Source organism: Bactrocera dorsalis, chromosome 1, assembly GCF_023373825.1.
Source record: "Bactrocera dorsalis isolate Fly_Bdor chromosome 1, ASM2337382v1, whole genome shotgun sequence".
Classification (NCBI taxonomy): Eukaryota; Metazoa; Arthropoda; class Insecta; order Diptera; family Tephritidae; genus Bactrocera; species Bactrocera dorsalis.
In genome coordinates this window covers 42,152,921-42,174,833 of record NC_064303.1, presented here as the reverse complement: position 1 = coordinate 42,174,833, position 21,913 = coordinate 42,152,921, and the positions used below count along the sequence as shown (strand labels likewise).

The 21,913-nt window shown below is 37.4% G+C and overlaps 1 protein-coding gene and 1 long non-coding RNA gene across 3 annotated transcripts in view; one reads left to right on the top strand and one right to left on the bottom strand.

Annotated features, from left to right (window-relative positions):
• Nucleotides 1-21,913, top strand: part of LOC125775445 (uncharacterized protein K02A2.6-like) — a 139,426-nt gene that overhangs the window by 78,972 nt on the left and 38,541 nt on the right. The gene's annotated exons all lie outside the window — the stretch shown is intronic.
• On the bottom strand, nt 1,503-4,498 carry LOC115066246 (uncharacterized). Its single transcript, XR_007421255.1, has 2 exons — nt 1,966-4,498; nt 1,503-1,900 (listed from the first exon to the last, which is right to left on the bottom strand). It is a non-coding gene; the product is annotated as an uncharacterized LOC115066246 (long non-coding RNA).

Sequence of the window (21,913 nt, the reverse complement as noted above, 5' to 3'; positions counted from 1 at the left end):
TTCTACATATACATAAATGCAACTAAATGAAATTTTTTTTTACAGGAAATACATGCAGAAATCAGCTCTGCGATTTCCTAAATTCCTCTGAAATCTCCCAAATTCGAGGAAGATTTACGGGAAAAGAGTGGCAGCATTGCTTATTTGTCTGACCATACATACATATGTATGTACATAACTTTATTTATTTCACGGATTGTATGTGATTTTTCCTTAAATTTAGAATATTGGAAGTCATAGATTCGTATAACTTTACCACAAATAATATAAACTTCAAACAACGCATTTTCATTTAATGTTTTTAGCAAGTGGCAGCTTTTGTTATGACAGCCTAAATCCATGAAAATTTCGAAAGAAATGTAGCGCCATCTACTGTAACATACCGCACTTAGCGCCACCAACTGGTGGATAGCTCTTTGCTAATAATAAACAAATAATTTGCAATAAATAAATAATGCGACTATAAGGAGAGTTATAAACTATCCTATCTTTCACGTTGGACCAAACTGCACACAGTGTTAAAAATTTCATTAAAATCGGTTCAGTAGTTTAGGAGTCCATCGAAAACAAACAATGTGACACGTGATTTTTATATATTAAGATATATCCCTATCGACTCTGATTCGAAAGGTTCGTAAAAACAACTACAAAAATTTTTGAGCTTCCTTCCAATTATTTGACCTTCATCACTAAGCGATTGAGTAACAATTGGAATATTGCCTTTAATATAACAAAAATTGTCTGTACTTTTTGAACTCAATACAAAATTATTCAATACAAATTATTAAATTATACAAAATTTTTAAAAATGCATATACCTCCTAATAATTTTGGTTGCTCTGAACTAATTGAAACTTTAATTGTATCCTCTTCAACTTCCATAAAAATTTGAGTGGATTTTCGTTCAACACGTTTAAGGCTTTGTAAATAATTCTCAAAAGCATAGTACGAACCTGAAATTGGATTACCCACTGGTTCTACAGTTTCTTTTAAATGCAGTAAACTGTTAAAAATATATAAAACACTGTTTTTACCGAATATTAAAGGAAATTTTCTACAAAAAGAGTTATCATATGCAAAATGAATGCAATGCAAGAGAAGAATTTCATAATACTGGTCATCAGAAATATCATTTTTAAAAGCAATACCAGTGTACAGAAGAAATTGCTGGAATGCTGTTGACTTCCAATTTAGCAATTCGTCAAGAGAACGTGGCTTACGAGCAAACTCTTTTGGGATATTTCGACACATTGATATTAATTTGTCTGATATTAAAAGAATTTTAGTTTTTGGTATTTTCGAAAACTTTGTTAGTAACTAATGTTTTCAAAAATTTACGCATTAAATCTAATTCTATTATATGCATACAATCTAATGGAACTTGAGATACCATAGACACATTACCTTTTTCAAAAACGAATTTATTATTTAAGTATAACTTAGAGTGATGGTTTACATATTTTCTACTTTTAAAATCGTTATAAATTATCAAAACACCTGAGTAGGTACTAAAAGTTCAAACTCCATTTATTATCTTTGCAATTTGTGTACATTTTGAGCATCCATGCTTAGATGTATGACCAGAAATTCCGCTAATGAATGCTCTCGAAATTCAAATTTATAAAACGCGTTTACATTTAAATTTTCACCACTTAAAATTTTAATTTTTTATTTTAAATTTTTTGGATATGGATAATTCTTTTTAGTTTGAATTTTATTTGGATCTACAGTGATTGTATTATATGTCCGAGGTATTCGACTGAACCCTGGAAAAAAATACGATTTCTCGTTTGAAATCTTCTCGTTCTCGGGTGACGAAGAATATACATATGAGTACATCGTCAATGTAAACATATGCGAACTTGCCAATATATGGACGTAGGATATCGTCTACGCATCGCTGAAATATAGAAGGCGCGTTCTTTAAACCGAACTGCATGTTCTCATTGTCATGGTAAATTGTACTTGCGATTGCATATGCGATTTCCAAGTCTTTTGTGTGATGACTGCATAATGTGCCGCTTGTATATGATGATCTGTCGTAGTGACTATCTGAGAGGATTGTTGTGCTTCTAGTGTATTTACCTTTATTGTTAGAGCCTGTGTAGTATTGATCGCATATAATTTGAAAATTTGTTGACGTTTATCTCGTGAGTCCAGCGTGAAATATTCTCTTTGAAGCCATGAGTTTTTGTTTATATTTTTATTGCTACGCCAAAATGCGTGCCTTTATGGATATTCTTATGAGATCTTACAGCTATTTATACTAGTGAGATGAGACTGCTGTTATCTGGTTGCAACTTGTTTGTTGTTATTGAAATGAATTAGTTATTATCTGTTTGCCATTTGTTTGTTGAAATTCGGTGTCTGTTATCACTTGTTTGTTATTGTTGAGATGCGACGGTGGTTATCTTAGTAGATTATTCCGTGTATGATATTCCATGAGATAAGCATCCTACCGCCCCGACAAAGCCCCATAACGCGGTAAAGCAACCGTTACTACTCTAAGTTCGATTGCCTTTTTCTACCTTGCCAACGGACTGTTTATGTACTGAATTTGTACATGTTTTTGATACGCTATTTCTGGCACTTCCCCTAAATTAGAACTTATTTCTTCCATGGTCAGAACGCAATTTCGATAGAATACAATATCTCCTAACTCATTTGTTAATAATTACTTGCCCTACTGGTTGAGCATTTTGATTAGGAATTGTGTATAGCTCTGGTCATTTGCTGAAATAGCCCTTAACCTAGTGAAACATGTTTGTTTCCTAATATATTGGTGGGAAATAGTCAGTTTACGACCATGGCAATTCTCTTAAATAGCGCACTCCAATTGTACTGCTACATCTGGCCATCAAGCTTTGCATATTTCCCGGCCTTCTGCAGCTTTTTTAAAAAAGATAACCGAAGTAGCTAGGCTTAGGAAACTACTACCCAAGTTCCCGACCACACCTTGATTAATACGCAAAAAATGTGAAGACTGTAATATGTAGGTGCAGTGAGGAATCACTGGAAGAACTAGTCAATAAGACTTCCAGAGGGTACGTTCGCTATTAACTTTCCTGTAGGAAATAGCGTAGAGTACGTCACTTACGATATCACAACGAAGGACAAAATACTTTGGGCATTCAATGGTTTCGATTCCTTTAAATCCCTTGGTATGGACAGTATTTACTCAGCCATGATGCAGAACGCATCAACAGTGCTGGTTCCATAACTCATGACAATCGTTTCAAACTTATAAATTAAAAATTCTCATTCCAGCACATTCGATCTAACAGATTCACTCCGTACCCGTGTAAGCTGTAACTTGAGTGAGTAAAAATTAAGGTATCTCAATGAAACTTTGTATGTGGTTTTCTTAGCCATTAACCGAAAACAAATAAAGTGCCATAACTAAGTACTGAATTAATATATAAAGCTGTAATTTGGTATAGAGGATCGCAGTAGAAAAGGGCATCTGTGGGCAAAATTTTTTGGAAAAGTATCCTTGGCCCTGCCCTCTAACAAGTTAAGCTACAACAACTAAATTTGCTGAGTACAAATCTTATAAAAAATGGATGAAATCGGTGGATAACCTCGCCCACTCCACATATAACGTTACTGTTAAAAACAACTAAAATTATAATAAATCAATAACTAAATACGCCAGAGACATTAAATTTTACCTCCGAGATAGTATGGGAGAGCTTTATGGGAGCCGGTGTGAAAATTGGACGATAGGCGTGGCACCGCCAACTTTTTGGTGAAATCGCATATCCCGACCAACCGATTTCGGTAAAATTTCGTACGTGGTACTCTTCTTACATTCTTATTTCACATTGCGAAAATGGACGATATCGGACAACAACCACACCTACTTCCCATAAAACACAATTTTAAATTCCACTTGTTTCGTTCAGTTTCAAGTACACAAATCAAGAAGCAATTAATAAAACGTGATAAAACTTTGCACGAATAAAATTTTGGTGTGTATATTTGTATGACTAAAAATTGTTTAAATCCAATAAAAACTGTTCAAGACCCTTAGTACCGAATATTTAGACCCCGGGGTCACTGTGTGGTATGTATAACTGAAATTAAGGAATAATCCTTCTCTTATAATGGTGTGTCTGTCACAAATGGGTTGAATCGGGCCAATACTTGCGTTACCCTTCATACACTTAATATAAAGATTTTTGAATTTCGGGGTGACCGCATATATCCCCTAGCTGACTTTACTCTATATTCGTATAACTGGTTTTATAGTATTTCCATGGCTTTGATTCTTGCAAGTTGTAAGAGTATAAAATCTACGGTTGCAGCCGAACATAACCCTTCCTTAGTTGTTTCTGTTTTCTTCTAAGTTTAATTTGTCTGCAATATATTTAATTGTTAAAAATTTAGAATAAGTATCGATGCACGTAAGAAATTTTAAAATGTCGATATCGAATTGTTCTCCCTCTTTTAGTGGTAGTGGTGCTTCCCCTAATGAAATCTGTTGTTGATAACTTTCGTATTTATTACAGGGTCGGCCTTAGAATACCGTCCCAGGATTTCGGAAATAAAATGGGCATGTTCCGATAGGAGAGGCTCTCCAGATCAAGAATATTTGATTGGTCTGCATGAAGACAGCTGTGTTAAGTCTTTCCCAGGTTTATCTATCAAGGTAATCTACGACTTTTTCCATGAAATTGGACAGTATCAAATACTCAGAATTGCATTGAAGAGCAAAGAGAACACTTCTACATCAATATTTGGTAACTCAATTAGCATTTTTGGGGTAATATTTTCATGTCCTGGTGACTTTTTTGGATTAAATTCTTTTATTATTCTAATAGTTTCAGAAGGTGAGGTCTTAAAAGACTCGAGTGACTCGTTAGCTGTATTGGGTAAGTTGGACAGCTCAAAGTTGTTCTTTGGAACAATCAGCCTTTTCCTCGTCATTTCGAGCCTAATTTGCACCCAAGTCTCGTATAGGTATGTTGCAGTCAATTGGTAGCTTCATGGACTTTTGAGCTTTCCAAAGGGAATTTTGCTTGCTTGAATTTGGACACAGCTTATTTATTTAAATTTCAATATTGAATTCTACTTCACGTTAAAGCGCTTTTTTTAATTACAACTGATTTACGTACAGCTGGGCCCGAATCGCGGCACACGTTAACGAGCGAAATTTATTTTTTTTTGTTTTCGGATCGTTGTACTCGCTATCGAACACGTACTTTTGAAATTTGAAATTTTCTCATTCGATAACGAGTTCTCGTTTGTACGAAAGAATCGAAATTTCATTCGTTAGCTATTTGAGAAACTTTATAGCACAAATTATATAAAAAAATTTGAATATATCAGCTAAAATAATCCGAGGGGCAAAATGTAAGTTATTTTTCATTTATTTAGTTTATTTAACATCTAATAATGTAATATAATTATAACTAATAATTTAAGGACCAATGTAAATAAAATAAATATGTATGTGTCAAAAAAATTTGATGACTGCATCAGGACTTGGCAAAAAATATTTTGCCTAATTATGGGCAAGGCAAAGTTGCAGCAAATAAGCTATGGGAGGCATTGACTTTAAAACTGAACGCTGCCGAGCTACCGACGAAAGATGCTAAATCTTGGCGAAAAGTAAGTAAAATAAAATAATACATGATTAAAATAATAATAAAATACAAAAATAGGTATTTGCTGATCAAAAACACAACAAAAAAAAGAAAATTTCTTTCAACAAAGCCTCGAAACAAAGTACTGTTGGTGGTCGGTACGAGGAAAAACTTTTAACTGCAGCAGAAGAACAACTCCTCCAAGCTACGGGGATAGATGTTGCTGTAGAAGGGTTGACCGTAGTAAAATCTTTTGGAAATGTAGAGCCCGAAGAAGTATTAAATGAGTTGGTAGAAATGATTATAGATAGCGAGGAAGAAGAAGATCCGACACCATCCACCAGTCGCAGTGCGAAAAAAAACATGTAAAACGAAGTCCACTGCCGAAAGTGAAAAAGTTTCTCTTTTAAAATGCAATTTCCACGCATATGAAGTAACGCAAACGCAAATAAATGAAAATCTTGAGAAACTATTTGCTCTAAAGGAGAGACCTCTTTAAATAAAAGAAGAGGTACATACTGCAGATATGAAAATAAAAGCTGTGGAGTTGCAGATTAAAACTCATGAGCTTGATATTTTAAAGAGAAAAATTCACAAATAAATATCAATATATAAGATATAGGATAGATACCGAGAGTTGAAGAGGGAAGCGAGACGCATTTGCAGACAGAAGAAGAAAGAGGCCGAAATGCGTGAGTACGAACAGCTTGATAAGCTGGCCGACAGGGGTAATGCTCGAAAATTCTACGAAAAAATGCGGCGGCTTACAGAAGGTTTCAAGACCGGAGCATACTGCTGTAGAACCCCCAAAGGTGATCTAGCCACCGATGCCCAGAGCATACTTAGACTATGGAGGGAACACTTCTCCAGCCTGCTGAATGGCAGTGAACACATAACACCAGGAGAAGGCGAACCCGATTCCCCAATCGATGACGATGGAGCAGACGTTCCATTACCCGGCCATGAAGAAGTTCGAATAGCAGTTGCCCGCCTGAAAAATAACAAAGCGGCAGGGGCCGACGGATTGCCGGCCGAGCTATTCAAACACCGCGGCGAAGAACTGATAAGGAGCATGCATCAGCTTCTTTGCAAAATCTGGTCGGATGAAAGCATGCCCAACGATTGGAATTTAAGTGTGCTATGCCCAATTCATAAAAAGGAGACCCCACAATCTGCGCCAACTACCGTGGGATAAGCCTCCTCAACGTCGCGTACAAGGTTCTATCGAGCGTATTGTGTGAAAGATTAAAGCCCACCGTCAACAAACTGATTGGACCTTATCAGTGTGGCTTCAGACCTGGTAACTCAACAACCGACCAGATATTCACCATGCGCCAAATCTTGGAAAAGACCCGTGAAAGGAGAATCGACACTCACCACCTATTCGTCGATTTCAAAGCTGCTATCGACAGCACGAAAAGGAGCTGCCTTTATGCCGCGATGTCTGAGCTTGGTATCCCTGCAAAACTAATACGGCTGTGTAAACTGACGTTGACCAACACGAAAAGCTCCGTCAGGAAGGACCTCTCCGAGCTGTTCGATACCAAACGAGGTTTCAGACAAGACTCCCTATCGTGCGACTTCTTCAATCTGCTGCTGGAGAAAATTATTCGAGCTGCAGAACTGAATCGAGCAGGTACAATTTTTATAAGAGTGTACAGCTGCTAGCGTATGCCGATGATATTGATATCATCGGTCTCAACACCCGCGCTGTTAGTTCTGCTTTCTCCAGACTGAACAAGGAAGCAACGCAAATGGGTCTGGCAGTGAACGAGGGCAAGACGAAATATCTCCTGTCATCAAACAAACAGTCGTCGCACTCGCGACTTGGCTCCCACGTCACTGTTGACAGTCATAACTTTGAAGTTGTAGATAATTTCGTCTATTTAGGAACCAGCATTAACACCACCAACAATGTCAGCCTGGAAATCCAACGCAGGATTACTCTTGCCAACAGGTGCTACTCCGGACTGAGTAGGCAATTGAAAAATAAAGTCCTCTCTCGACGTACAAAAGCCAAACTCTATAAGTCGCTCATAATTCCCGTCCTGCTATATGGTGCAGAGGCTTGGACGATGACAACAACCGATGAGTCGGCGTTGCGAGTTTTCGAGAGAAAAGTTCTGCGAAAGATTTATGGTCCTTTGCGCGTTGGCCACGGCGATGAGCTGTACGAGATATACGACGACATTGACATAGTTCAGCGAATTAAAATACAACGGCTACGCTGGCTAGGTCATGTTGTCCGGATGGATGAAAACACTCCAGCTCTGAAAGTATTCGACGCAGTACCCGCCGCGGGAAGCAGAGGAAGAGAAAGACCTCCACTCCGGTGGAAGGACCAAGTGGAGAAGGACCTGGCCTCGCTTGGAATATCCAATTCGCGCCACGTAGCGAAGAGAAGAAACGACTGGTGCGCTGTTTTTGACTCGGCTATAATCGCGTAAGCGGTGTCTACGCCAGTAAAGAAGAAGAAGAAGATATAAGATATGTTAACTCCAAGTTCTTTATTGAAAATATTTGTTCAAATAAAATATGATTCAAATGTTGTTGGAACGTTTAATTCAATTATTATCTAAAGACAACATAATATGATCTCTAATATCAATTTTAGTTAACTGAGTCTCATTTCCGGCATCTATTTCTGTATCATTGTTTTCATTAACAAAATATGTTGAATTTGTTGTATGCAGATGTTTTGCAACGCTGCATACATTGCCGAACTTTGCCATCTTTTCAGGACTATACCGACTTCTTTTATCATTACTCAGAATTTGCATGGATTTCATTAAACCGTGCTTGGCACAAGCCAACTTTGCGTTTTCTAAATGATGTCAAACACCATGGTTCCAAAGGATATCCAGAATCTCCTGTTAATTGAGAAAATACGTAGATATGTCTGTAAATAAATTTTGCAGCTACAAAAAAATCCTCCAGAAATCTCCTCTGCGCAGAATGCTTCCATACAAAGGAATCGTGAGCGGCTCCACCATATTTTGAATCAATAGCTAAAATTCGATGTTCGTAATCACAAATCTGCAAATATACAATAATATACATACATACATACATATTCGTAAGTATGTGGCCTACAGATCCAAATATATATGTACATAAATGCATATGCTATATACGAGTATGCTATGTATTTATGAGTACATCCATTTGTATATGCGACTTATTATCATTGAATTAAAACAGTGGTATCCTTGTTTGTTGAAAAACATATTTTCGTTCACAGTTGGTTTTTAAAGGCCAAAATGTGTACCATCAATACATCCGATAACTAAACATTTGTATATTTATTTTTAGCATCTTTATTTAGTCGACAAACATACCTCCTGGAACTTTAAATTTCTCAACAAAGTATTCTGTGCACCTACATAAATGCTTTGGCAAAAACTTAATGAAATGTGGACAAAGTTTTGTTTTCATTTCATTAACTGCATCCACTACAATTTTACATACTGTGCTTTGACACATTCCAATTAAAAAGTCGTTTTCAACTGAGTGTTGATAGCCTCCACACGCCAAGAGGGACAAAGTCGCTGCTAATTAAAGAATTAGTGGTACTGCGGTTGATAAATGTCCGTTAAATTCTCTTGCCGATAAGATGAAAGTAAATGCGTCTTTGGTCAATCTAAACCACTTCCTGAATCTGTAAATGATTTAAAATAATAAGATCTATACCAAGTTAAACGGTATAATTAAAAATGTTCTTACGCTGCTTCAGGTAAAGCCATGGGATTACTTTTGTCACGAATACTGGATCTTTGGTGATGTTCTTTATCTGAATCAGATGAACTTGAATAAAAAAACACGTTAGGGTTCATTTTTTTGCCTGCAAAAACTAAATTTAGTAAATTTATATATAAACGTATAATAAATTTGAATATTTACGTTCAATTCCAATTCAAATACTTCTTTCTTTTGTTTCATTATTCGAAAATGTCATTTAGAGCTGCAGCAGGGAAGTTATTTCATAAAATTTCTATTCGTATCACATCGAGTGCGACGATCCGCACACTCGACACGTTACGAAATTTCCCTCGATTCGATTACTTGCTCGCTCACGACTGCCGCGATTCGGGCCCTGATTTTTTCATTTACAAGCTTTTCTATTTCTCTATTAAAGATTTTTCTGAAACCAAGTGGCTTATAGCATTTATTTGGTATTGCTAAGACAACTGGATCAAACCACGTCAAGTGGTCCATGAAAATTTCGCAAAATCACCGATTTTGAAAATTAACAGTTCATTAGGAAGGGGATAAGACGCATACCCCGTGATTTTTTGTTAAAGTTATTGAAGGTTGAAATTTAGTGCACTATAAAATTGCAAAATTATTTTCTCATAAACTACCAGAGATAAATCGATGAAATTTTGTGAAGTCAAAGAAAATGTTCGTGCTACATTATAAATATTTTTTCACGATCCATTTGTTTAAATAATAATATTTTACATAATTTTTGGTTAAAAAATTTAAATTTTTCATGTCTTCTTTACACTAAAAAAATGAAAAGTATGTCACACTACGTGGAAAATATTCACCTTTAATAATCTGCAAAAATAATCTGTTCGTTTATACCATTTCGAAGATATCGAATTTTTTGTCCCCATACCGCTCTTAAAACGTATGGCACACATTCATCGTTGCTCAATGTGCTAAAGTTTTTCTTGCGGCACAGATGTCGGGAGCTTACGAGCGCTTCTCCTTCCTAATGAACTGCTAACTTTCAAAATCGGTAATTTTGCGAAATTTTCGTGGACCACTTGACGTTGTTTTACCCAGCTACGTTAGTTATTATAACGGGTGATTTTTTTGAGGTTAGGATTTTCATGCATTAGTATTTGACAGATCACGTGGGATTTCAGACATGGTGTCAAAGAGAAAGATGCTCAGTATGCTTTGACATTTCATCATGAATAGACTTACTAACGAGCAACGCTTGCAAATCATTGAATTTTATTACCAAAATCAGTGTTCGGTTCGAAATGTGAAAATCCGCTTTTTTATCGACAAATTTTGTTCAGCGATGAGGCTCATTTCTGGTTGAATGGCTACGTAAATAAGCAAAATTGCCGCATTTGGGGTGAAGAGCAACCAGAAGCCGTTCAAGAACTGCCCATGCATCCCGAAAAATGCACTGTTTGGTGTGGTTTGTACGCTGGTGGAATCATTGGACCGTATTTTTTCAAAGATGCTGTTGGACGCAACGTTACGGTGAATGGCGATCGCTATCGTTCGATGCTAACAAACTTTTTGTTGCCAAAAATGGAAGAACTGAACTTGGTTGACATGTGGTTTCAACAAGATGGCGCTACATGCCACACAGCTCGCGATTCTATGGCCATTTTGAGGGAAAACTTCGGACAACAATTCATCTCAAGAAATGGACCCGTAAGTTGGCCACCAAGATCATGCGATTTAACGCCTTTAGACTATTTTTTGTGGGGCTACGTCAAGTCTAAAGTCTACAGAAATAAGCCAGCAACTATTCCAGCTTTGGAAGACAACATTTCCGAAGAAATTTGGGGCTATTCCGGCCGAAATGCTCGAAAAAGTTGCCCAAAATTGGACTTTCCGAATGGACCACCTAAGATGCAGCCGCGGTCAACATTTAAATGAAATTATCTTCAAAAAGTAAATGTCATGAACCAATCTAACGTTTCAAATAAAGAACCGATGAGATTTTGCAAATTTTATGCGTTTTTTTTTAAAAAAAAGTTATCAAGCTCTTAAAAAATCACCCTATATCATTGAGTTCTTTGATGCTTTCGTCAATATCTTTTCCTGTATTTATTTTGTAGTCAATATTAATGTGGCTACTCACGATTTTTTTATATTTTAGCTAGTCCGTTTTATAAGATATTAGACCTACTTTTGGAACAACGAATATGGGTTGTTCACACAGCTTTATTATTACAGGATAATGATCAGAAGATAAGCCAGTACATATCGCTCATTTGCTGCAAGACCGGCATAAATCAAAAAACGTGATTTTTGAGTTAATGCTGCAGAATTGTTCGTTATATCATACTTCATGTTGAGTGAAAAATTCATATGAATACCTCTTATATGCTCCGCTTGAGAAGAGGTGTAAGATTGGAGTCACCGTGTAAGGTTGTAGTCAGTTGAAAACTTTAAACGCGTTTTCTGGAGAATCGATTTTTTTGACTTATGCCGGTCTTGCAGTAAATGAGCGATATGTATATCAACTGTTATGTGCGATTTATCTATATTTTTGATTACAGCAAAATCAATTAAATCTGGCATAAGTTCGATCTCTATGCCAATATGTCGGCTTACCAAGAGATATTATGTCTAGGTTATTGTTTCTATTTGTAATAGTGTGATACAGCTGTCGTTCATTCCGATTAATTAGTCGTGAGTTTTGTTTTACGTGTGTTTTGCATTATAATCTCCACCTGTCTATAGCTTAGTGTTCAAAAAAAGTCTTAAAATTGGATGTCTGTAATTTTTTATGTAGCTTGTAACTGCCCTGTGGCATAAGATTCTAATGCGTCGTGATTTAACAGTTTTCTAACCAACACTGCTGTTCCACCATGTGCCTTTCCATCTGGGTGATTTGTAACATAGATTCTAAACCCCGGTATGAAGAAATTGTTTTTATTCGCAAGATGCGTTTCTGACAAAAGTATTACGTCTATATTATTTTCTTCAAGAAATCTAATAATATCCAACTTATGTTGGCTAGCACTCATTTTTTACTTAAAAAAGTTTGCAACATTTGGTTTTGTGATTTGATTATCTCTTGAATCATATTTTGCATTAAAGTCATAAATTATGTCATACATTGGATAAGGTTGAAAATCATAGTTTCAACGCTTCCATTTGGTTGGTTTTAGGGCAATTGCATTTGTGCAGTATTGCCTTTCACCACGTTTGCATAGCTCCCTTGTGTAGCATTGTCTTAAAGATTTACTGGTTTTGAAATATGAACGGGGATTTCAATATTTTCATTAGGAGGAATATTTAACATTTGGTTACGACGTGCTTGAATTCCGACAGACAGTTTCGTTTTTAAGTCTTTATATATAGGGCAACCTATATAGTTTATAGTGTGATTTCCACCACAATTACTACATTTTTTATTTAACCCTTGTGTTGTCACCCAAAAAAAATCACACTGTCTGCCGCCTGCAGGGTACCTGATTACCCGTACGCAAATTATAATAATATGTGCGTTATACGTCAAAATAAATGAGTGCATTCTATCAGGATCCATTTATTGACATCTTAGAAAGGTATTTCTACTGGAATGTCCCATATAAATTATATACAGACACCTTCATAGTCCTAAATCAGGAATAAACGCGCGCTGCTCTATCTTAAATTTCTCGTTTTGGCGAAGGTCAGTTGCGTAAAATTCGAGTGGTGGGGAAACAGGTTGCTCTCTGAATTGCTTTGTACTTCAGAAACGTTCAAAATGCCGTGAAATAAATGTAACTGTATAGTAAAGTTTCCGTCGTTGACTCGCTGCAATCACTCCAGTCAGTTTGGATAGTTCGTTAGCGTGTATGCATTACATATCGATATTCGTAGTTATTTATTTATTGCAATACTATTGAAAAAAGTTTGTGAAGTTAAGTAAAGATAATTGTATTTTATTTATATACCTCAAATAAATAAAACGATGGAGGAGTTATCGAAAGCACAGTTTTTGAGGTAACGTAAATACAATAAATACACGATTTATTTACCACGATGGGATTTTAATTTTATCGAAAATTGAATACGAAAAATATGAATAAAATAAAAAGAAAAACAAAGCTGTAATACTTCTTAGTACAATGCACTATGATTATTAAATTTCTGATGCAGCTCATAAAAAACCAGAAATTATTTTTTTTTTTTTTATATCAAACAAAAGCTAGTGTTGATACCATGGATCAAATGTGTTCGAGGTACTCCACCCAACGGTGAACGTGTAGATGGCCGCTGAAGACTTTTTCTTCGACAATTGTCAGGAGAATTAACAATGCCGATGATCGAAGAGCGAGCCCCGAACCAGCAAATAATGCGAAACCACTCTACGAAAATCGCAGTCGAAACTTTCTTTGAGAGGTCAATAGTAGAGGTGGTACCCAAAAATGACCAACGTCGAGACGCCACTGGGAGAAGAGCTGTGGTTGGATCTTGTTACATTTGTAATGAGCAGCCTATTCGCAAACGCCGAAGGACACGGAAATCCTGCGTTGAGTGCGATAAGCCCGTATGCGATCAGCATTCGGTGAACATTTCTAAATGTTTACATTGCAATCAGTAATTTTTAAATGTTTCTTAATTTTTTAATTAATTCTTAAAATTTAGTTATTCAAATTTACTTGTTCAAATTATTAATTATATTTCACTGTGCAAAAAGCAAAAAATGCATTAATTTTTTCGTAACTTCATGTCGCAAAATAAAATTATTATTATTATTATATACAGTATACATATTTTAACATTTTTGTTATAGTTATCATATAGATACTTATTTACTCCTTTTAGATACATATAATATAAAATTATAATCATAATGTATAATTCGAACTGCGCCGAACTTCTGTCGGGGTACCCGGTGGCTGAGACGTGTTTTAATTTTCAAATGTAACATTACTGAAGTTAGAAAAAAATTTAAACTATGTTAAATGCACAATTCGCTAGGTAATCGGTTAAACCATGGGGATCCAAGAGGATGTTAGCCTATCTTTGTTAGAAAAAATATAATTCAACAAAATACACTCCGGTGGTATCCGGGTACCCGGGTGGCAACACAAGGGTTAAATCCTCTCTTTTAAGAGTACATTTAAATGTGGGATGTATATCATCACCTAGACACTGCGCAGGGTGCAATATGATTTCGTGTGTGCATATTCTTGGCAGTTTGTGCATTGTACCGAACCATTTCTTTTATGTGGTTCCTGAACTGATATTCTGCGATGGAGCAGATATTTTAGATTGTAAATCGGATGTGTTTTGTTTTTCTTTGGTTGATTAGAATTTGGCATCAATTCTATTTTAAACATTGGTTGCATGACTGTGTTCCTGTTAAAAATATTTTCTACTGATTTTATACTAAAACCACCTTCTTCCAATGCTTCTTTAACATGTTTAGAATCTATCGAAGACTTTATACCTTTTATGACAATAACTAGGCCTTTTGAGCTCTTCAGTTGGTAAGAGTAGTAGTTCTTTTTATTATTTGATGGGAATTTTACAATATCCATAAAACTTTTTTTAGTGTATGATTGAATTTCTGTTTCATATACATATGTTACCTTTTGTCAAGGGCACATTGTGAAAATTGTTTGTGCCTATTATAATGCTTTTGGAAACAAGCGCATTTGAGCTCCGCTCACGCAAATAGATTGGAGGGGGTTTGGCATTCACGACTGTGGTGAAACCCTTTGCATTGTCGTTAGACTTTTTGCTTAGTAAGGCAAATCTCCTGCCATTAAGAATTTCAGGCCTTTTACTAGTTGGCGTGCCTGGTAGAAATTTTATGGTATTGACCGCTGATTTAATAGAACTCGATTTCCTTTTTACATTAATGTAACGATCAATATCAGTCTGAACTGATTGCCCTTGTTTGTTTGGTACATTCTCGCCTTGCATTTTATTTTCCTTCGCTGTGCGGGTGCTTGCTGGTACCTGCATAGTGGCTCCTGTCAGTGGATTCGTTGATGTCCGATTGCTGTTTACTGCTGACTGCGCTTGCTTAGTCTCCCTCTCAGCTGATCGCTGCGAAGACTCATTACCGCCGTTACATTTGCTTTTACCAGGAGTTGCTTTTGTTGGCTCGACAAAGCTGCAGTAGGCATTTAAGCGTACACCTTGAACACTTTTGATTCCAACTACATTTGTTGCTCCTAGTTTATAAGCAATTTTTTGGGAAAAATTCCTCAATAAAAGCCCTCCATCTAAAGATAATGACGTAATGTTTTAATGCCCAAATTATGTCGAACAATTCTTTTTCATTTGTTGCATAATTCTTTTTGGTAGAATTTAATGGAGGCATTTGATCACAAAAGTGAGGAAAGTTCTCTGATTGCCATTCACTTGGGAGTGGCCAGAAACGATTCTTTTACATATGTTTCAAACAGCTCACTACTTACTGTCCTAGATCAAGTATTCTTCCGTTTGAAGGCGAGCTAAAGTGAGAAGGCGTAATATCCTCTCTACATGGTTGTGCGCTGGGGTTGGGACCTGCCACGTAAAAAAAAACCCAATACTTTGAGTCCGGAATCGGGTTGCAATGTAACTCCACATTCAACTGACAAACGGTCAGTTCTTCCTGCATTTGGCTTTTAACCACAATAGCCACAATACTCCCCGAAGAGCCAGTCCGGTTGGAGCGAACTCCAAAGGCTCCTTTTCTGCATGGTACCAAAATTAAATCTCCGGTCAGATTGTAACTATTACCTGTTGAGCTTACATACAGCTCTGGACTGGTGGCCAGGTGTTGGACCCCATACACACATCACATTCACACACTACTCATACAAAATCTAATCCTAATTCGCAAACGACCCTAACTGTTCGGCATTTCGAAACAAAAACCGAAGTATTACACTCAACAAACCGAACGTCTCGAATATACTCATAAGTCACTCGGCCGTTAGAACTATTGTTCCAACGTTCTTGCCACCTATACCTAATCCTATCATCTAATAGCCTCCTGCTCCCTTAATATCCCTCTCTCTTCGCATCATCATCGGAAATTCAGTCATTCCGCAGTAGTGACAGACTCAAGCCCCTTCTTAACCAGGTTAAGTGGGGGTGCGGACAGCACGACGTCCGAGACCCCAATCACCCCTCATAATGCGTCGTATTTTGCTTACGGTTGCCTGCAGTCGCACCTTTACGTTGGCTAAGTGTGGAGATAAATACATTATTTGACTTGCGTCACATACCTGATACTGACCCTGTTCATCCGGACATTCGGTTGACGAAACGGCAACAATCTGTCCTTAAGCAGCATAATCACCGTTTTTTCCATAATTATGTTCATCCAACACCTAAACCTCAAGACTTTAGGATCTCTAAGAGATGTTCTCCCGCCCGCTCTAGCTCGGACCGCGGGGAACCTTCGACCAGCAGAAGGAGGTGGTGCGCATCCGCACACCATTTACAGTGTGGCTCGAGCTGGCCAAGGAGAGAATCCAAATATATGAACCAGAGATAACCCTCAGCGCAGTTATGAACGACTCCAATCTCCATACTCCCATTCATGCCGACTAGAGAAGCCTTTCTGTCCAAAGAGTAAGTCCGCCAAAGAATAATTTCCGGACAGCCAAGCTCCTATAACCGTTGCTCCACTCGATTTCAGCTTAAGTAGTCAAACGCTCCGTTGAAATCAACAAATATGCAAAGGGCACACTTTTTTGACAATCGCCCTAACGACATTCTGAACATGAAACTATGCATCCTTCATACTGCGTCCTTTCCTGAACACATGCTACCTAACCGACCACATACTCGGCGTTGACTCCTGAAGCCGTTCCATCATAACTCTTTCCAGCAATTTTCCATGTACTGAAAGGAGACTGATGCCCCGATAAGAACGGGGATCTTATCGCTTTAGAAGAGGAAAAACCTTAGCACTTTCTCCTTCCAGACGCACTTATTTGAAATGGCATGCAGGTATTCCGGGATGAACTTCCACAAGCTTTTGCACATCTCTTCGCTCAAACCATTAAACCAGGGGACCGTTTAGACCTAAACAGGCCAAAGGCGTACCGAAATCCCCATGATTTAATGGAGAGACTGGTACCTCTTGTGATTGAGGTACCTGACCCTCCGTCCTGGAAAAGAACGCTCCTAATAGAACCCCCGTCATAAAGACGAGCAATTTGCTCATCCACTCCCAACTCCCCAAAACGACAACTAATACCGTTTCCCTAACTGAGATTCCATATTGGTTCCAGCCAATTGCAATGGTACTCCATCGCCACATTGAACTCCTTTCCCTCGATGGTGGAGATTCAGGAGTAACCATAATTTGAATCAAATTGTGATAACTCACTCCCCACCCTCCCTTAACCACCCATGTAACGCTGAAATCTCTACTTGCTGCCTGATTCATAAGTCTGGTAAGTTCTACCGGAGTGTTTCTTCCATGAATTAATCATGGGAGATCTCAGTATGGTTGCAGTCCATCCCGAGGACAAAATTTCCAGTTAACAGTCACGACCAACCCCATCTCCCCGAACTTTGCATTGGTCGCCACCTCTTTCCTTTCCAAAACGGAGGTAGTGCGGATAACCGCCCCGCCACCTTTAAGAGGCCCTACTTCACGCAACCTTACTCCCAGTGAAGGACTCACTTCTTTAACCATTTTTTTAATAACTTCCTTGGAGGAAGTTGCAAGCGCCTTACTCCTGACCACAACCGTCTAGGTCTCCACAGGCTTCGACCTCGGTTGTAACCGTCATCAGGAGTGCCTCGTACTATGAGCTCCTTCCTTCTCGAAATTCCTCGCGCCGAACACCAACCCGTTAAATTCGACGGTTATGTGCTTTGCAGCCGCGCCATAGCTTACTGCGTCACTGTTAACAATTATAACTTTGAAGTTATAGATAATTTCGTCTATCTTGGAACAAGCATCAACACCACTTAGGACTTAGTAGGCAATTGAGAAGTAAAGTCCCCTCTCGACGAACAAAAACCAAACTATGTGAGTGTCTTTCATTATTCTCTTCCTGCTATGTATATGGTGCAGAGGCATGGACGGTGACAACATATGATGAGTCGATGATACAAGTTTTTAAAAGAAATGTTCTGCGGAAGATTTATGAGATATACGACGACGTTGACATAGTTCAGCGATCTAACATACAGTGGCTACCCTGGCTAGATCTTGTTGTCCGAATGGACGAAAATACTCCAGCTCTAAAAGTATTCGACGCAGTACTCCTGGGGGAAGCAGAGAAAGAGGAAGACTTCCACTCCGTTATGAAGTTTAGGTGAAGAAGGACCTGGGTTTACTTGGAATCTGCAATTAGGGCAACATTGCGAAAAGAAGAAACGACTGGCGCCCTGTTCTTAACTCGGACATATGAGATACATATGTTGTTTTAATGTTTTTGAATATACTATAATGCCATCAAAATAATAAGAATATTGTTCATTACTCTCTGAAATATACTTTTTTATGGTAAGTCAAAATGGCATTTCTTAAATATTCATGTTTTCCACTATGCAAGGAAAATGCCGATTTCAATATCGTTTTCTTCCATCAATATTTTATGAAATTAAGACTGTAGGTCTTTGTGGTTCTTTCGTTAAATTTTTGAAATCTATAATCATTCGATTTCCTTACTATTCGCAGATATAGTATAATGATACTGTTTTGACCACATATTTTCTGCTTTAATATTTGTTCTGAAAGGTAAATCCATGTTTTTGTTTTCATGGGTTTTATTTATCATTTGAGTAACATCCTCTCTTAACAATGGAATATTAATATTTTTAATTTCCTTATTATTGTTTTAATAATTTTCTTCAAATCCCAGACCTATACGCTTTGCTTCCTTATACACTCTGGAAAAAGAACCAACGGAGCGGTTGTTGAGCCATTAATAGTTCTTACCCTCTTCTTAATTACAAACGTGTTTTGTTGATGTGAATTTTCTTATATAGTATATTGCCGTATCTACTAAACTTCTAAAGATTTGCACACTTTTCACATATGTTTTTATAATGTAGGGCAAAACAAAATTTACCAAAAAAAAAGTTCCTCGCCAATGTTGTTAATTCTTTGTAATTTTTGTTAAGGATGTGTGCTTATTTGTGCACTTTTATTTTGCGGCCTTAGTACACTGGGTGGTTGATAGTTGGTCTGCCAATTATACCTGTAGTTCGTTCATTTGAACAGGGCCAGGTTCATTTATTACCCTTATTCATGATTGGGATATATTTTATATGAATTGCTATTCCTTTGCAAATTCTGAAAATTACTTTGAAAATTTCAATTAAATTGATGATGTTTTCTTTAATCAATTTATTGATTCCTTTAAGAAAAATATTATATGGTTTGACTGAAGTTTGTGCGGATTAGCAAAAAAAAGTGTTTAATTTACTGATTTGAGGCTACTCATTTCTTGGTTAATTACGTGAATTGGTCTTCTGCCCACATAGGCAAAATCTATCCTGGAAAATATGGCCTCTAAAGACTGTTAGAATATTTCGCAGCTCCAGCTGACATATGACTTTTCCCAAAATTCTCTTTCTCTGCATCCCCCGGTCGGTACTGCGTCGAATACTTTCAGAGCTGGAGTGATTTCGTTCATTCCGACAACATGACCTAGCCAGCGTAACCGCTGTCTTTTAATTCGCTGAACTATGCCAAAGTTGTCATATATGTATCTCATACAGCTCATCGATCCATCGAATGCGATATTTGCCGTAGGCAATGCGCAAAGGACCATAAATCTTTCGCAGAACTTTTCACTCGAAAACTCGCAACGTCGACTTATCAGTTGTTGTCATCGTCCATGCCTTTGCATCATATAGCAGTTCGGAATTATGACCGACTTATAGAATTTGGTTTTTGTTCATCGCGAGAGGACTTTGCTTCTCAATTGCCTACTCAGTCCGAAGTAGCACCTGTTGGCAAGAGTTATCCTGCGTTGGATTTCTAGGCTGACATTGTTGGTGGTGTTTATGTTGGTTCCAAGATAGACGAAATTATCTACAATTTCAAAGTTATGACTGTCAATAGTGACGTGAAAGCCAAGTCGCGAGTGCGACGACTATTTGTTTGATGACAGGAAATATTTCGTCTTGCCCTCGTTCACTGCCAGACCCATTTGCGTTGCTTCCTTGTCCAGTGTCGAGAAAGTAGAACTAACGGCGCGGGTGATGAGGCCTATGATATCAATATCATCGGCATACACCAGCAGCTGTACACCCTTAAAAAAGATTGTACCTGCTCGATTAAGCAGCAGATTGAAGAAGTCCCACGATAGAGAGTCGCCTTGTTTAAAACCTCGTTTGGTATCAAAAAGTTCGGAGAGGTCCTTCCCGATCCTAACGGAGCTTTTGGTGTTGCTCAACATCAGTTTACACAGCCGTATTAATTTTGCGGGGATACCAAATTCAGACATCGCGGCATAGAGGCAGCTCCAATTCGTGCTGTCGAAAGCAGCTTTGAAATCGACGAAGAGATGGTGTGTGTCAATTCTCCTTTCACGGGTCTATTCCAAGATGAATATCTGGTCGGTTGTTGATTTTCCATGTCTAAAGCCACACTGATTTCGGTCCAATCAATTTGTTGACAGTGGGCTTTAATCTTTCACACAATACTCTCGATAGAACCTTAAACGCGATGTTGAGGAGGCTTTACCCCACGAGAGTTGGCGCATATTGTGGGGTCTCCCTTTTTATGGATTGGGCATAGCACACTTTAATTCCAAGCGTTGGGCATGCTTTCGTCCGACCATATTTTACAAAGAAGCTGATGCATGCTCCTTATCAGTTCTTCGCCGCCGTGTTTGAATAGCAAAACGGCGGGGGACCGCTTTGTTGTTCTTCAGGCGGGTAATTGCTATTCGATTTTCCAGCTTTGTAAAGACTTACGCTTGCCGCTACCATTAACTGTTGTGTTTCGTTAACAACTGATGCATTTTTTTTTTTTTTTTAGTTTTCATTGTACACTCTGAAAAAGGTTTTTGTATAGGGTGATGAACAGAAAAAATTATATTTTCATCCAACCATTTTTTATTTCGCTCTTCGAACACTGACATAACCATATGACATTCTTTCCACTTTTGTACAAGTTTCTACGGAACATTGGATTACACATATAAAAACACTTTGATATAGGACAATTTCTTTTTCCATTGTAAAGATCTAAAACATATATTAACAGACCACAATGACTTTTTTTTATTTAACACATACCAAATAATAATAATTAAGTCACAAATCTTATTACAAAATTTTATATTTAAGTTTTTCAGTTCAACAAAAATTTCACTTAAAAATAGGTAAATAGTAATTATTGCACTTGCGAAAACATGTGTTAAATTCGAAAGCTCACAGATATTCGAATATTTGGAACAAAACAAAAACGAAAACAGAAAAGACCCCGTTAGGAAATAAATTTTCAATAAAACAAACAAAATTTGGAGAATTCTGAATTTAAAAATTTCGCTAAAGCGCCGCTAGATTGACCATTTCTCCCACTGTGCAGGGGTAAGGTATTAAAGAAACTGTATTGACTTGTAAACATCGTTTTTCTAGCCGGATATAGAGCTCAGCCAATATAATAATACGAGTACCTTAAATGACAATAGTAGTCCTGTGTAAATTAATAA